The sequence below is a fragment of the Furipterus horrens genome, unplaced genomic scaffold (genome assembly GCF_987537825.1).
Source record: "Furipterus horrens unplaced genomic scaffold, mFurHor1.1.pri manual_scaffold_4, whole genome shotgun sequence".
NCBI classification, from domain to species: domain Eukaryota; kingdom Metazoa; phylum Chordata; class Mammalia; order Chiroptera; family Furipteridae; genus Furipterus; species Furipterus horrens.
This window is the reverse complement of record NW_028327174.1, coordinates 92,455,287-92,470,786: the sequence shown is the minus strand read 5'-3', so window position 1 is coordinate 92,470,786 and position 15,500 is coordinate 92,455,287. Positions and strand designations below refer to the sequence as shown.

The 15,500-nt window shown below is 47.4% G+C and overlaps 1 pseudogene across 1 annotated transcript; it reads right to left on the bottom strand.

The window, feature by feature from the left end:
* Nucleotides 1-194: 194 nt before the first annotated feature.
* LOC150012438 (putative ATP-dependent DNA helicase DDX11-like protein 8) lies at nucleotides 195-12,961 on the bottom strand (annotated as a pseudogene). Its single transcript, XR_016510619.1, has 13 exons — nucleotides 12,903-12,961; nucleotides 10,630-10,735; nucleotides 10,264-10,375; nucleotides 9,977-10,108; nucleotides 9,382-9,494; nucleotides 3,455-3,504; nucleotides 2,992-3,136; nucleotides 2,148-2,299; nucleotides 1,640-1,898; nucleotides 1,119-1,203; nucleotides 834-915; nucleotides 498-652; nucleotides 195-414 (listed from the first exon to the last, which is right to left on the bottom strand). The product of XR_016510619.1 is annotated as a putative ATP-dependent DNA helicase DDX11-like protein 8 (transcript).
* Between the last annotated feature and the right edge of the window lie 2,539 nt (nucleotides 12,962-15,500).

Here is a 15,500-nt window from a genome sequence, read left to right as displayed (position 1 = left end):
AACACCCTTCATTCTGAGGAAGGGGTAAAGGTCTCGAACAGCTAATTTTAGCTAGGAAGGGGAGAGGAGAAAAGGGAGGTGGCAGAAGCCTGCTCCGCCTCACCTCTGATAAAGTGGGTGCTGAGAAACGAGCAGGGACAGTCGCTGCAGTGGAAGGCGCAGCTTCCACAGCCGCCCAGGACGGCAGCCCAGCGAGCTCGGCTGGGCCCGTGGTGAACAGGAGGGACAATCCAGTTTCTGGGAGGGGCCCAAGGATGACCAGGACCCACTGTTCAGGATTAACCTAATTTTTGCCTATTGGCTTCGGCACCTATTCCTGGGTCTCAGCAGCCCAGTGATTCCAGAAGGGGGCTGGTCCTCACTTCAGACGAGTGTGGCCATCCCTCAGGAAAGGCCAGACTTCTCGTGATGAAACTGGGAAGACAGGGAAAGACAATGAAACACTAGGTGGGGTTCTTGGTGGGGAGTTCTCGGGGAAAGGGAAAGGCAGGGCTGACCTTCCGCAAAGCAGCAAAGGCAGGGCCAAAGGTGGCTTTGACCTCCACACGGTCTAGGATCCAGGCTGGCAGTTTTGCCAGGACAGGTGGACGGGCATATCGCTGGTCCAGGAGCACTATGCTGGCAAAATCCTTCTGGTGCCTGACGACCCTGCCTGGATGGGGACAGGTTGGGGCTCTGATTAAACCTACCTTCCTGACAACATTCCTATTATGTCCCTTTCCCTTCTTCAGCCCTCAGAGTTGAGAAGTGGCAAGTAAAACCCCATCCTGTCACTCACTCTTCATCCACCTCTCCCCAGCTATTCATGCTGATAGGAACAGTTCCAGGCTTACCTATAGACTGGTTGATGGTCTTCATACATAGTTTCTTCACCAAAGCCTTTCCTGGTACGGGGATCTGACCTGGGGTTTGGGGCTGGGAAGGGCAATGCCAGCGGCTGCTATGATGGACGATGTCATGGGAAGCTCAAGAGGGTATGGAGGATGCTGCTATCCCTCTGTAGCAAACAGAAAACAGTGGCACAGCAAGGGACAGTCGGAAGTCCCAGCAAACCTCAGTCCTAGAGGCTACAGAGCTCTCTCTGCCCCACCCGCCTCCGGAACACTGGAGGTACTCACAAGGGTCTGATCCAGGTAGGCCATCTTCTCTTGGAGCTCTGGAGACTTGACGTTGGGGTAGGGCATGCCCACCATAACCACACACCTGGGGTGAAGGCACATGGGAGCCAAAGGCACCTGGGGTTCTCCAGGCCCAGGTCAAAGGGCCGGGTCCTCATCCGCATGTCACAACTGCTACGTCTACCACGCCTGCAGTCCTCGAGCTGTGCTCGGAAGCTCCACCTCTCCCTCCCCACCCTATCCCTACCACCTAGAAAGGGGTTTTCGGCTAAGAGATCAATCTAGGCCAAGAGACTGAGTTCGATCAAGTTAACAGTCTGCCTAACTTTTCACCTGGCCTCAAAGGGACAAACCCAAAGCTGCCGAATCACTTCCCCACGCAGCTTGCCAACCTGCACAGTCAGCCCAGGTGCACTCAGATGGCAGCAGATTGCAAAGGGCTTGGGGTGGTAGGGGGCGCTGTCTGGAGTGAGGGGTGGGCAGGTTTCAGAGTCCCAGGAGATGCGGAGCCCACTGCTTACCGGCCAAGGCTGTCAGAGAAGTTGATGCCTTCACTCATCTTGCCTCCGACCACCGAGAGCAGCAGGGCCCCCGTCACCGTGCCTCCTGCCTGAACTTGGCCCTGTGGGAACCACCCAGAGCTGGGACACTGTCCAGTCATTTTCAGTGGCCAAACCCACACGTGTGGACCCAAACCTGAGTTCCACCTCTCACCTGAATGCACCTGGAATATTCTGTAGCACCTGTTCCACCTGGTTTGCACTCTTAGGTTCCTGAAAAGTAAAGCAATGTTTCCCAGAACAGGGTTTCAGGATGCCTGGGTCACATGTCTGCTCCAGGCCTTGTTTTCCATCCTGGAGAACTCCAGGGCTTTGCGGACTCCTCTGGGCGGTCATTGGGGATTAGAAATGGTGGGAGAAGCGCCCGTACATGAGGCCTAACCATCTAGTTTGATGTGCATGGGAAATCCTGGGAGGAACTCTGGGTGCATTGTCCCTGCAAGTGGAAGGTCCAGCTGAGGAGTCACTCACCTTTTTCCTGAGAGCCAGGCAGGCCAGCAGGCCACTCTTGTCCCAGTGGGCATGGACCTGGCGTTGGTACTCATAGGAGGGGAAGAAACAGATCACCCCTCCAGGGACTACATTGCACAAGTTAGAGAGGATGTGACCTGTCTCATCCATCTAAGAAAGGAAGACAAAGGGCCCTCCATGGGGCTACTCCTGAAGCCACGCCAGACAGAGGCTCCGAACTTTAGGACTCAGAGCCAAGTAGAGAGGCCCACAGGTGAATGTGGTCAGGGAGGCCTACAGCTGGGTAACACCCCCTACCTGGGAATCACAGACTGGAATGTGCCACCCTCCCTACCAAACACCCAACTGATGCTCCTGGTGACAGGCAGCATGTGACACGCACCACAGTGCTAGCACAGCAGAGCGACCCCTGCTGTTGGTGTGCACCCAGGCCTCCCTTCCCCAGCTCCCAGTGTCCTGTGGGCAATTTGGGATTAAGCACCGTCTGTGACAAATCAGGCACTGAAAACCCCAAGTGTGCCATGAGAGAAGTGCCCCGGCACTTGCATCCCTGCCAGGCAGGGACCGATATAACCAAATGATAAGAGAATCGAAGAAAATGAGTCACTTTCTCATGAGCTTCATCCTAAAGGGATGACTGGAGGTGTCAAGAAAAGTTATTTAGCAGCCTAAGGGGTCCGGGGTGAGAAAACTCAGACCTTCCCTGATAAACACCTAGATACTATCCATGCTGCGACAGCTCTGAATTGGCCAGCGTGTCCCCCCACCCACGCCTGCCCCCAAAATCTCTCTCCCACCCCAGCAAAGGCTGCGGTGAGGCCGGCAGGCTGGCTGGTACAAACCATGTGAGGCAGCTCTCTTTGCAGGTGTGTGAATTCCAGCTGCTGGTTGGAGGGCCCAGTGCAGATGACAAGGGGCAGGATGTTGTCTGGGCGGATCATGTGACCCCGGGAGACCCAGTGAGGAGCTGAAAACTGGAGGTATAGACTGTTCTGCAAGGCAGATGCCAGAAAGAGCTCTGCCCAGCCTGCGTCTTCCGGACTAGGAGCAGCAATTTATAACACACACACCCATCCTGTTCCCACAATAAAACAGCAGTGCTCAGGCCTCTCCCATGTAGATGCGGGGAGCACAGAGTATAGAGATGGTGAGCTCATGAGGCAGTGAGCATCCCATGGTCCCATCAGCCCCTTAGGCCTGATAACAGCATATAGCTCAATTATGAGAACAAAGGGCCATAACATGACTATGTGGCCCATTCCACCCTGGACACGGATCCTCACCACAGGAAAACTCCACAGTCACTCAGCTTCCACTCAAGCACATGCCAGCAGCTGCTCCTGAAAGTCAGACACCTGAAGACCACAACATCAAGGCTCTGTGACCTCCCAGAGGTCCAGGGACAGGGACCTTAGCAAGCAGGGGCCTTGGCAGGGATGGGGAGAGAATCACTTGGAAAGAGAGAAGTCAAGGCGAGGAGGGAGCCAGTACATAAGAACAGAAAAGAGGGAAAAGGAAAGGCTGGTAACAAATTAGCAAAAAGGATAAAACAGTTTACTGACACCAGTGTTGACCGTCTCATTTTAACTACTTGTGGTAACAGCAAAGGAAATTTGGCAAATTCAGCAGTGATTCCCAGCCCTGGATATGCAACAAAGTCAGGAGCAGGAATTTAAAAATATATACATATGGCCAGCCCCCAGCTCAAACTATTGAATAAGAATCTCTAGGGGGAGGAGTAGGATTTCATATTTTTAAAGAGCTCCATCCAGGTTTTTTACCTATCATACAGGCAAAAATCCAAAAGTTTGATCACTCTGTGGAGAAAGAGGCATTCCTATACACTGCTGGTGGCGTACAGAACAGCACTACTCCAGGCAGAGGGGAACTGGACAATATTTAACAAATTAGATACATTTTTACTCTTTAACCCAGCAATCCCACATCCAGGAGTCTCCCCTGAAGACACTGCTCAACAAACTAAGTTACACGTGCCCAAGGATATTTCTTGTAAAATTATTTGTGAGACTGAGACTGCCTTTCCACAGGCACTGGTTCACTGCGCTATGCTACATCCACCAATGGAAAAGTATGCAGCCAACCAAAGGAATGCAGACCATCCCTGTGTGCTGACATGGAGTGATCACCAGAACATACTAGTACATACAAACTGAGTATGCCACCTTTGATATAGGTAAAAAAGAAAAAGGAATAAGGACATCTGCTTATTTTTGCAAAAGAAAAAAAAAAAAAAAAAGGTGGAAGGATAGACCAGCAGCTAATAAAACATGCTCACCTACAGGAATGGAGAACAGGTTGGAAAGAGATGGAAGTGAGACTTACTGAAACATTTTATATAGTTTCAACGTTTGAACCATACAGAGGTTTATATGTTCTAAAAATAGAATTGTCAACAAAAAGGCAAACTCTGAAATGAAAACAAACTGCAAAAAGAAAGCCTAGCTATCTATCAAATTTACAACATACTCTTAAGCACGCAAAGAAAAGCCTGATATCAAATAACTTATATCCTTTTTCTAAAATCCTCAACTGAGGACTTGCTTATTGATTTTAAAGAGAGGGGAAGGGAAGGAGACAGAGAAGGAGAGAAACACGGATCAGTTGCCTTTCATATGTGCCCTGACCGGAGACAGAACCCACAACTTTTCGGTTTACGAGATGATACTCCAACCAACCAAGCCACATCGGCCAGGGCATGACTTCATATCCTTAGTGACCATATATCCTTAGTAGGATATACCCTAAGGACAAAAAATAAAAGCAAAGAAATAAAATTTTAACCAACAGTTTATTGTTAGAATATTGGTATTATAATATATGTTTTGACACTATTTTTAGTATATTGTGGGATAGAGCAAATAAGTAATTATGTTAATTTCAGAAACCAATGGGACTTCCAGTCAAGATGGGCCTAGGAAACATGGCTCGCGTCTTCACTCAAACACATTAAAATTACAACTAAAATATAGAACCATCACCCAGAACCATCAGAAATCTAGTTGAATGGAAGCCTGACAACTATGGAATTAAACAAGCCACATCCATCGAGATGGTTAGGAGGGTCACAGACGTGGAATGGGCCATTCCCTCACTCACGTGTGGTGGATAAACATTTGAGAGGGATATCTCAGGAACGAGGAGTCCCAGCCCCACACCAGGCTCCCCAGCCCATGGTTCCAGTGCCAGGAAGATAAGTCCCCACAATTCTGGGCTGCAAAAACCAATGGGGATTGAGTCACTGGAAGAACTGCTGGAGCCCCAAGCAGTTCCTCTTAAAGGACCCACACATGGACTCACCTAATGAGACTCATGCCCTTTGAGCTCCAGCACCAGCAGCTTAAAAGGTACCAGTGATATACAGGAAGAAACTGAAGTGTCCGGCATCAAGGCAAGCAGAGGCCATTGTCTCTTTTTGGAGGCCTCCCACCCCCCACCACAGAGCTGGCAAGCTGGTGCCATAATTGAGACTCCATCAACCTGGCTAACACTGCTTGACCTGCCTTGGAGACCCCCAGATATTCCACCCCACCCAAGCTGCTTTTCTTATGAATGGCTGGTCTTAGATCATGCTGCACAACTTCCTAAATCCTATCAAAAAAGCAACAGCTGGTCTCAGTGAGGCCCAGGCCCAGCACTAGTAGCAGCCAGCCTAGTTTCACAGCTTGGCTTCCCCTGGGATCTCTAAGCCCATCACAAGTAGAGGCCATGTCAGATTGCTTTATAGCTCAGGCAGCATGGCCCTGGACAAAACACAGGTGGGGGCTGACCTTGGCCTGCACCACCCAGGAAACCTTAGGGCCAGCACACCCAGTGGACAGCTGAAGCACCACCACCCTGCCACTGCACAGCTGACCCTAAATGAAGGATGGAGGTGGGTGGTAAGTGGGCCAATCCTTTCAGCTGACTGGCCTGGGTAAATCCCTTCCATTGATCTGCGAACAGCAACCAAGGTTCAGCTACAGGAGGATGGTGTACTTGGCCACACAAAGGGCACACCTTGAGTACCCAGCATGGGTGATAGGAGAGGCTCTTCCACTGGACTCTACAGGACACCTACTACATTAGGCCATGCTACCAAGACAGGGGGTCATAGTAGCTCTATCTAGTACATAGAAACAAACACAAGAAGGCTGCCAAAATGAGGAAACAAGGAAACATGACCTGAATGAAAGAACAGATCAAAACTCCAGAAAAAGACCTAAACAGAACGGAGATAAGCAATCTCTCACATGCAGAGTTCAAAACACTAGTTATAAGGATGCTCAAGGAACTCAGTGAGGACCTCAGAAGTATAAAAAAGATCCAGTCAGAAACAAAGGATTCACTAATTGAAATAAAGAACAATTTATAGGTAAACAACAGTAGAGTGGATGAAGCCGAGAATCAAATCAATGATTTGGAACATAAGGAAGCAAAAAACAACCAACCAGGAAAAGAAGAAAAAAGAATCCAAAACAATGAGGATAGTAAAAGCAGCTTCTGGGACAACTTCAAGAGGTCCAACATTCGCATCATAGGGGTGGGTGCCAGAAGGAGAAGAAATAAAGCAAGAAATTGGAAATCTATTTGAAAAAGTAGTGAAAGAAAACTTCCCTAATTTGGTGAAGGAATAGACATGCAAGTCCAGGAAGCACAGAGAGTCTTGAACAAAATGGATGCAAAGAGGCTCACTCCAAGACACATCATAATTAAAATGCCAAAGGTTAAAGATAAAGAGAGAATCTTAAAAGCAGCAACAGAAAGAAGTTAGTTACCTACAGAGAAACTCCTATAAGACTGTCAGCTAATTTCTTAAAAGAAACTTTGCAGGCTAGAAGGGGCTAGCAAGAAACATTCAAAGTGATGAAAAGCAGGGACCTACAACCAATATTGTTCTACTCAGCAAAGCTATCATTTATAATGAAAGGGCAGGTAAACTGCTTCTCAGATAAGGTAAAGCTAAAGGAGTTCATCATCACCAAGCCATTATTATGTGAAATGTTAAAAGGACTTATTTAAGAAGAAGAAGATCAAAACTATGAACAGTAAAATGACAACTATCAACAACAGAATCTAAAAAATAAAAACAAAATCCAACTAAGCAAACAACTAGAATGGGAGCAAAATCATAGGCATGGGGATCATTTGGAAGGTTATCAGCTGGGAGGGGGAAGGAGGAGAAATGGGGAAATGGTGCAGGGATTAAGAAGCATAATTGGTTGGTACAAAATAGATAGGGGGAAGTTAAGAATAATATAGGAAAGGGTGAACCAAGGAACTTATATGCACAACGCATGGACATGAACTAAGGGAGGTGGGATTGCTGGAGGGAAGGGGGGTGCTGGGCAGAGGGGAGCAAAGAAAAAATATTGGGACTACTGTAACAACATAATCAATTAAATATACTTTAAAAAAGAAGAAGCGTAATTGGTAGGTACAAAATAGAGAAGAGGGTGTTAAGAATAGTATAGGAAGGGTGAAGCCAAAGAACTTACATGCACGACCCATTGACATGAACTAAAGGAGGCGGGATTGCTGGAGGGAAGTGGGTAATAGGCAGGGGAAGCAAAGGGGAAAAAAACTGGGACAACTATAACAGCATGATCAATAAAATATACTTAAAAAAAAAGTAGTACAAGCAGGTAGTTACAGAACAGCATGGGGATGTAAAGTACAGTATAAGGAATGGAGTAGCCAAAGAACACATATGCATGACCCATGGACATGAGAAGTGGCGGGGGGATTGCCTGAGGGAGTGGGCAGTGCTGGGTGGAGCGGGGGCAAAGGGGGAAAAAATCAGGACAACTATAATAGCATAATCAACAAAGTATATTTTAAAAAAGAAAAAAAAAGCTCAAAAGAAGAGATGCAGCATATGGTCAAATAAATTGATTGATTTTTATTTTAAAATATCAATATGGACTCAAGATGTCTGAAAATATATTTCCTAGGTTTGTACTGAAAAGGCCTATAAACAATAATCACCCAGGAACACTGCAAACACCCTAGCACCCAGATCTTGGTTTCTATGTACCCATCTCCAGTCAAAGAAACTAGGAGACATGAATGATTCCAGTTCTGGGACAATGAAAGCCTCAGGTAGGCTGGGGTATTTCTGTTGCTCCAGAAAGCAAGAAAGCCTTCCTAGGCTAAGGGGGCCACATCCAAAGGGCTGGAGGCAGCAAAGTGTTTCCCACGGGCCATGTCTGAGACAACTTGAGCATCAAAAGCCAAAAGGACTATGTCTGAGACAACTTGAGCATCAAAAGCCAAAAGGACTATAAACTATTTTAATACATGAATAAATAAAAATCTACAAGTCTATACAGAAGAAAGAATGAAAAAATAAGAAAGCTACAGGGATCACCAAACAGATGGCTGAGGTTGGGCACAGAGTGCTTGAGGACGTGGAGTAGCTTTTCATGCACTAAGTCCTGTTCTAGGGTGTCTTTGAAGGACATAACCACTGTGCAGAGACTGGTTACATTTACCACTCTGGAGACAAACTAGAAATCACCTAAATATCTAACAAAAGAAGAGTGGTTATATAAAATATATTCATGTAATAGGCTACAATATAGCTAGGCTATGGCAGAATAAATGCTTGTTTGCCAATGACAAAACATGTAGGACATTCTGTTGTTGAGTGGGGGGGAAATAAAACAAATTATAACAACAGCATATACAGATAATATTGTACCATTATTTTTTATTTTTTTAAATATGCATGTGTATTTGTAAAAGTTATGCAAAGAGTATTACAATGATATGCACAACAAAATGAATCTTTTGCTGGTGAAATTATGATCCTTTTTCTTGTTTTGGTCTGTCTCTGCTTTCTACAATGAAAATATAATACTTTTCTAAAAATATATTTAAATTTAAATTTATAAGAGAGGGAAGGTTATATCTATGGTGGGTACAGGAAGGACCTGGCACGAAGGCAACTCAGTGAGAAGAAGGAATTCCAGAAGGGCTTTCTCTGGACCAGTGTGATGCCACTGCTGCGGACACACCGGAGCCTGGCAGTGCCCACTGTCCCCACAGCCTGAAGGCCTGGGCAGTGAGACAGTACAGCAATGCCACCTGGTGGGCACTGCTTGGCCTGCTCAAGCCAGCCCCTTTCTGGTTTGGGAACCGAAGGGATGAGGTGAAGAGGCCTGGCTGAGTGCCCCTCCCCAGTCACTGTCCCATCCAGACCTGGCACAAGGGGCTGGGGCTGGTGTCCTTACCGGCTGCATGGTGCCCCCTGCAATGACCACTGCCTGGCATTCCTTCACCATCTGGGCAAAAGGCACAGCTGGATTCAGCAGCAGGAACTTGAGGCTGCTCTGACTGAGGCTGCCTGATAAAGAGACAAATAAAAGACAGCTACATGGGAAGGGGGTGGGTACAAGAGACATGTCTATCTGTCTGAGGCAAAGGGTATCTCCCTTTGTCCATGTGGGAGGCACGACCGATAGCATTTTCTCTTCAAATTAAATCCTATTTAATGTCCAAGGCGACCCTGAGGTATCTCCCTTCACATGAGGAAACTGAGGTTCAGAGACAAAGAAACTGGTACAAGATAGGCAGCTTGTCGGTGATGGAACCAAGACTCAACCTTAACTACGAGGCTACATGGCTTCTCTCACATCCTTGCCTGAGATGACGGACCATCCCAGCACGTCTGCACCCTCCTTACTACCCCTACCGCCTGCCCAAGTCTCAGGAGGCCAGGTATCAGCACCATTTCCTTGTCCTGACCCAGGGGCGTGCCGGGGTGGAAGAAAAGGTTCCCTTCATGCTCTGGCCTCCCAGCTCCAGGTTGGCTCCTCCTCAGATTACCTTGGCGGCTCAGGATGACCCTGCCATCCTGGTTGGCAGTGGTGAGAGCCGTGAGGAAGCCTTCGATGTGCATCAGCGGGGAAGCGGGCCGCAGTGCTCTGGCCTCCCTGTCCTCCACAGGGGCTGTGGGAGCTGCACAGAGCAGAGGGAAGAGTCTGGGACCACGGACGAGGACAGAGGGCTGCTCTGCAGCTGGGCTAACGCATTTCTCGGGAAGACGGTCCACGTGTGAGGAAGGAACATTCATGCCCAGAGTGTGCGGCCCAGCTCCCACCCTCCTGACTCACCCTCAGCCACCCCAGGCTGCAGGCTCTGTAGGAAGTGCTGGAACCCAGCCAGTCTGGGCTGCTCCCTGTGGGGTTCGAGGACGGCCCCATACAGTTCTGTGAAGCCAACCAGCTGAGCAGGGATGAGAGCAATGGGGACTAATGAGGGAGGCGGCACTGAGGGAGACCAGGGTGGAGGAGCGGCTTATCTTTGGTCCGCAGCTCCACCAGCAACCCCCACCCCCAGCACCGGCCTCTTGGCAGCCCCTCCCCACCCTGGCAAGGCTGCTTCACAGAGAGGACAATGGAGACAAGGGTGACTGTGTGAAGGCAGCAAGCAGAGGTGCTGCCAGATCCCGCCCGGGTCCCAAGGAGGGGCAGCTGTACCTTCCTGCTGACCATGCTCTTCTCACAGTAGCGCCGCACCTGCAACACCACACCCAGCCTAGGCGCACGGAAACCTTCATCAGGCCGGAACACCAAACAAGAACCCCTTTCCAAAACCCAGGCAGCACGATTCACCACCGCCGCCCCAGAAGCCCAGAGCCTCGTGAGGGTGAGGCCGACAGTGTCATCCTGCTTCCTGAGGTCACTCCTCCCCCAGCGTCCCTACACCACCCAGCCCTCTCCCTCAAGGGGGCCTCTGCCAGGCCTCAGACACGTCTCCCTACAAAGAGGCCTGCACGGCTCCAACCGTCCTAAAGGTGCTCGGTGATAGCTACGCCCCCCTCTGCTTTCCTTCAACACGGCAGGACCTAAGCTAGACCTTGAAGGCTTAAGAGTCAGTTAAAAAAAAAAAAATTCCTATGAGCAAAGGCACAAAGGAGGTAAAGCTTGGGGCTTGTTCAGGGGATGCCTGGAGTGCAGTTTAGTAAGCATGTAGCTTGGAATGCAAGACGATGACTTTGGAGCCTTTAAAGATTTCTGAAAAGAACAGTACCTTTCAATTAAGAGTCACTAGTCTGTAGTTTGTAAAAGCCATTAGAAGGGAAACAATGAAATCAAGAAGATAAGAAAGAAGGCAGAGGAACAAGAGCCACACTGAAGTAGGAGGCATGGAAACGAAAAGGTGGGATAAATCCAACCGCTATTTCAGGCTGTGAGGCCTGGCAACAGTTGGAATGTGGGACAAAGGGGGAGAAAGAAAGGACTCAGAAACAACAGGGTTGCCAGCCTGTCTGAAGGGGACAGTGGCAGTAACTATGATCAAAATGGGTAAGCCAGGGGCCAGCTGGTTCAAAAAGGAAAGTCTGGAGAGAAAGGAAGCAGGGTCTTGAGCCCGTGCAGCTGGGTTCACACACTGGCTCTGCCACACCCCATTTCTACTCCTGTGCTGCTAGTGCGTGTTGTCCTCCAGAGGTGACCTCACTGAGCCTCAATTTCCTTTGGAAGGGTGGTGCCACACCCTGCCCTGGAGTCGCAGAACCTGGTGCACGGCCTCAAACACAGTATTTGACCCGTTACTGTTAGTCAACTAGACGTCCTAAGGTTCTGGGTCTAGAACAGTGGCTGTACCCTTCCTGGGAGAGCACACAGCACGTGAGCCCGGAGCAAGTGAAGAACTGAGGCTGCAATCAAACCACGGCGGGAAGGTCAGGCAGAGTGGCCCAGCTGTGTCCTCACTCACCTCAGCCCAACAGCAGGATCACACTCACAGAATTAACTTCCTGCTCTGCCCAGGCTCACCGCTCACTTCTCACTGCAAGAAGTCTGTATACTCCCTCCCAAAGCCACACACTCTCAATGAAATGCATTCCTTAATTGAGTTTGTAGCCACAAAACCATGTTGCCAATGGCAACAGTGAGGGAGGGTCCTTTCCCAGGCGGGTAACGAATGGGAACTGCCAGTCCCTTGTCTCAAGAAAGCCTGTTGACATCAGCTTAGAAAGACAGCAAGGGTGCATGCAGCCCCACTGACTCAAGAAAGCTGCCAGGAGAGCTGAGAGGCACTGCAAAGGCAGAGAACACGTGATACCTAAGTCCCAACTAATCATGCTGTCCTGTTTCCTACGTCACTCCCACTTCTCGTCATTGTGGATCTCACCTTTAGTATATCCACCAGGTCCCTTTCTTCTTTCTTCTGTACAAACTGTGTAACCCAGTCAGGCTCTCCAGCATACCTCAGGGTGTCTGGGGTCTCTTGACTAGAGGATGAAATAAAGGGGGGCTGGTCCTTCCCATTATTCAAGGAGGCAGTTCCAGTTTCAAGGAGATGTACTTTCTCCTGACGTTTCTTCTGTTCAAAGTCACGGAGTCAGGAAAGGGCCCCGCAAATAAGACTTAAGGATTTTCCCTACAGGAAAGAAAATGTTTTCAGAAATGCAGAACAAAAAAACAAAGCTTTCCAAACGACCTATTCCATTTTACTAAAGCTTCAAGGAAGGCCTGACTTTAAATACTAGAGGGTACTCTAAGACCAGCCTGGGGAAGTAAAGGAAGGAAATTAGCAAGAGAAGAGCCAGGAAAAGGAGGAGGAAGGAAGAAATAAAAATGAAGCTCTTTGCTGAATTACACAGCTCACAGTTCCTAAAAGAATTTAAATTGGTGTATTAGGTTGCACATAACTACTGCAAGTTAACATAATTAGAAGAAAGTGAGAAATTAGATAAATAGCCTCCCCACAGAATTAAGGCCCAAAAATGCAGAGCATGAAATCCCACCCATGTGCTGAGGAGGAGCCACACTCGACTCTAAAGCTGCGGGTGCGCAGGTAGAACATGATCAGTCCCCACGAGTCCCAGGGTTCAGAGCTTTGTTAAAGCAAACCTATTACGCTGGTGAACACAATTCTTGATTTAAAGACCAGAGCTTTCCCTGTGGGTCTGTGCTATAGGTTGAATCGTGTCTCCCCCAATTCATATATCAGACTCCTAACTCCCAGTGTCTCAAAATGTGGCCTCAGTCAAAAGCAGAGTCATTGCAGATATATTTAATTATGATGAGTAGGACCTGAATCCAATATGACTGGTGTCCTTATAAAAAGGGGGAAAATTTTTTTGTTTTATAAAATGTTGCCTTTCAGTTCAGAGTCTTTTCATCTCACCATCCCCATACAATAACCATTCTCAAGTGAAAGCAGTGGGGAATAATGCAAACTCTGCAAAAACTGAAAGTAAATTCATTTATTTCAAACTTGGTGGAGGTTCTTTGACTGAACACTATGGTCAGCTGCAAACAGAATTCATCTTGAAGGAAGAAATCTTTGGCCTATTCCACCATTTCTCCAGCATTGCATAATGAGTATATTTTAAATTCACTTTCTTCTCTAACTGAAGCCAAAAAGCAAGGAGTAGTTTGAGTTTCAGGAGCCCAGATTGGTTCCTTTGAAAGTCTCATTCATTTAGAACAACCTTTCACTTGCTCTGTTTCCATATCAAGGTCTATGTCGTAAAAGCAGGGCCTCGTGGGCAGTCTGGGCATGGTGCTTATTGTTCCAACCAAAGGGTAAATGAACCCAGAGCCTATGCTGGTGCAGACATCACTAATGGGTAAAATGAAACCCCAGGGTACACCTTTCTGGTTGGGTTGATGAGAAAGAGAAAGGTGGGTCTTTGGCATGCAGATGGGCATATTTCTAAAACCCTGTTGCATATAATGATCAATTTTGGATTGTGCCCTGGGAGAGAGTCCATTGTCTCTGGCTCCATAGACAGCCTGGGCAATGGTTCTTATCTTTTCCACAATTGGAAGCTGAACATCACAAAAAGGGGGAAATCTGGACACAGAGGCATGCGTGGAAGGAAGTTGAGCTACGGGGAGAAGACAGCCATGTATAAGCCAAGGAGATGGGCCTGAACAGAGCCTTCTCTCATTGCCCTCAGAAAACCAACCCTGTCAACATTCTGATTGCAGACTTGTTTTCTTTCTCTTTTTTCTTTTTCTTTCAGTTGTCTCCTGCTATTTCTTATTCTTGTTGTTTCGCTTTCTTCTTTTCTCTCATGATCTTTTTTCTTTCCTTTTGTCCTGTCATATTCTTTTTCTCTTTTACTATTATTTTTTTCTCATTATTTTCTCTTTCTTGTTTTTGTTATTGTTGTTGGCATTTTGGGGTGTGTGTTTGTGTTGTTTTGTTTTGTTTCATCAGCACCTGTACAACAGTTTGTAAAATGTGGTTGGAATTCAGCCTTTAAATCAGCCAGCCAGAGGGGAGATACCACCCACAAACAGGCTAATAGCAATCAAGACCCAATTATAATAGGAGAGCTCACATAACGCACACAAGGGACGTCCCTAGAGCATCCAGCTCAGAAGATCAAGGGCACTGCACACTGGGTCCCACAACACTCCTACCACTTAAGGCCACCCCATGAAGACTAGGGGTCAAAGATCTATCTACATAGAAACAAACACAAAGAAGCAACTACAATGTAGGGACAAAGAAACAATCCCCTAATGAAAGAAGAGGAGGAATCTTCAGAAAAAAAGCTAAATGAAATGGAGGCAAGCAATTGATCGGACATAGAGTTCAAAGTAATGGTAATAAAGATGTTCAAGGAACTTTATGGAAATTACAAGAAACTCAGTGGGAACTACATCAGCATGAAAAATGACATCGAAAACGATAAATGAGAAATAGTGATGAAGAATACAATATCTGAAATGAAGACTACACTAGAAAGAATTAAAAGTAGGGTAACTAAAGCAGAGGATCAAATCAGCAATTTGGAAGACAAGGTAGAAAAAAACACCCAATTCAAGCAACAACTGCAAAAAGAATTAAAAAGAATGAGGACAGTTTAAGGGAACTTTGGTACAACATGAAACATAACAATATCTGCATCATAGGGATACCAGGAGGAGAACAAAGTGAGCAAGGGATAGAAAACCTGTTTGAATAAATGACAGAAAACTTCCCCAACCTGATGAAGGAAAAAGTCATACAACTTCAGGAAGTATAGAGAGTCCCATTTAAGATGAACCCAAAGAGGAATTCCAGCCAAGATGGAGGCCTAGACTGACATGCTGCCTCTCTCCCCACAATTAAGAAGAAATACAGCTACCTCAAAACTAGAGACAACCAGAAGTTCCAGAAAATCAAGCTGCATGGAAGTCCAACAAACAAAGATATAAAGAAGAAATACTCATCCAGACAGGTAAGAGGGGTGGAGCCGGCTTGGAAAGGATGCAGTGTGGTGGTAGCAGCAGTGGCGGTAGCAGGGACAAGCTGGCAGAAATCACAATCACATGGTTTAAAAAGTCAAGAGGGACACCTGGGCAGTGATACCAGCACCAGACGAGACACACAGCTCATGGTTCAA